Genomic DNA, 2,382 nt, shown 5'->3' with positions numbered 1-2,382 from the left:
ACTTCTTTCAAACAGAACTTTATTACAGGCAACAGCATCATTTGCGAAAACACTGAAGTTCCAAATAGACCGCGTAACCACGGCCCCCTTCTCCCCTCCAAATTGCTGTCTGAAAACTGGAAGTCCCATTTGTAAAACACCTTCAGAAGTTCGTTCACATTCCGTATCAGTTAATGTGTTAAAAACTTGACCTGAAGAAACATAACCCTTTGCAGTTGAAGACGCTCAGTTGTAAGAGAAGCTAGTTTTTCGAAAACGTCTCAATATTTATGTACTGAACTAGGTGTTGTACAATTCTATAATTTTCAGGTACATTCGGCGACGTTTGTGGATACTGTCTGACAAATGTGTTGCGAATAAAGTGAGTAGTAAAGAAGTAATAAAGTGAAACATCAAGCCTGATGCTGACACCTTACTGCACGATCAGCGAAAATGTAGAAGTGATAAAAGTCTTTTTCCTTTCATCATTATGTCAGGGATGTCAGAGGGGAAAAAAAGTTTCGCCAAGTTTCGAAATTATGTGTGAAGTTTGTTGGAAGTCGCCACGTGCTGCCTTTCACAAATGCTCGGTGAATATAGTCTCGATAATTTGCGCGCCATGAAATTATGCTGCCTTAGACGAGTACGCAGTTTTTAACTTTTAACGCCCGACTTATTGCGTAAACCTATGCCTTTAAATGAAGGACGGAAGGAGGATTGCATTTAATGTGCTATCGATGTCGAGGTCATTAGAGACGGAGCAGGAGTTGGCACTGCGTCAGGGAAGGGTAAAAGAAGTCCGCCGTTCCCTTTCAAAGGAACCATCCCAGCATTTACTTGAAGCGATTCAGGAAAGTTACGGAAAACGTATCAGGATGGCCGGATGCGGATTTAAACGTCATCCTCCCGAATGCGAGTCTAGTGTACTAGTTGACAGCTCGTCGTGTAGAAGCTAGCGTTGTTGGTGATGGGATTCCGGGTTCGATTCACGGCTGGGTTGCTTTCTCCGCCCGGGAAGTAGGTGTTTGTGGTGTCATCATTTCATCATCATCAGTGAAGGTGGCGAAACTGGACTGTGTAAAGGTTGGGGCTTTGTACAGGCACTGATAACCGTGCAGTTAAGCGCCCCAAAAACCAATCATCATCATCATCATCATACCATGTAATAACCACTGCGGCAGCTCGTTCGGTATACATTTAAATGAGCAGATTAAGTCAGCATTTTTAGTATTTACATTGACTTCGTTCTTCATAAATGAAAGCAGGAACTATGACAAGACAAAGGAATTGGGATAACGAATGAGAAATACCTGATTGTGCTTCTGTTTGTAGATGACATGATTCACGTTCACGAAATGACCTCCAAAGATCTATATACCACCTGAACGAAATATGTAATGAATACAACTTTAAAATTTCTAGGAACAAAACGAAAATAAGTGCACTCCGAGGAAAATACTCAGTCAGTTTAAAACTAGTTTTGGATAATCCTGCTTTAGAACTGGTCTCTTAATCTTTCATTTAGGCTACGCTGTAAGATCTGATTTTTACTCTGATACTTAAAATACATTACACAAATTCTAAGCTGTTTGTGACACTATTATCTGAATATTGGGCAATAAAGTACAAAAAGATTGTCCCGAAATTCTATAACGTGGTCGCGGTTCCTGTATTATGCTATGAAAGCGAAAACATGGTTAAAAAAAAAGCAAAAAAATCACACGGCAGAGATGAGGTTCCTAAGAAATTCGAAGAGCTGCACAACAAGAAATGATTAGGAATGAAGATACTAGAGAAAAATTAAGTATTTTCAACAGAAACTAAAAAATTCAAAAATATCGTGAAGACTGGTGAGAATGCTACGTCCCAGACTTCCCCAAAATATTCTGAACTACAAGCGGAATGGAAGACGTGATATTGAAAGGCCTCGGACGTGGGAGCAATTTCGTTTGAGAGACTATCCCGCGCGGCGACTACTGAAGTACTTATACATTATAGAATTCTTAAGTTATACAACCAAAATAAGTAAGTTTTAATGTAGTTTACGTTCACTGATGCAAAAAAAAAATTCTTGCTTTTTAAAGTGGGCTATGTTCTTTCTAAGGGTTCAAACTGTCTCCATGACAAATTTGAACAATATCTGTTAAGCGGTTTGGACTCTAAAACGAAACAGACTGTGTTACAAAGTTGAAAAGCAACTGAGAGAAAGAAGCAGCGTCGGTTTCTGCAGGAGGCGGCCATCATTTTGTAGGACTATGTTCGGGCACGCTCGGTTCAAGTCGTGACTGATTTGATCGGTATATAGGGATGGGGAGCGCCGCATCACGCACCACACTCATCTACATCTATATTTATACTCCGCAAGCCACCCAACGGTGTGTGGCGGAGGGCACTTTACGTGCC

This window comes from Schistocerca gregaria, unplaced genomic scaffold (genome assembly GCF_023897955.1).
Source record: "Schistocerca gregaria isolate iqSchGreg1 unplaced genomic scaffold, iqSchGreg1.2 ptg000467l, whole genome shotgun sequence".
Taxonomy (NCBI): domain Eukaryota; kingdom Metazoa; phylum Arthropoda; class Insecta; order Orthoptera; family Acrididae; genus Schistocerca; species Schistocerca gregaria.
The sequence above is the reverse complement of the archived record's forward strand: the minus strand, read 5'-3'. Positions refer to the sequence as shown.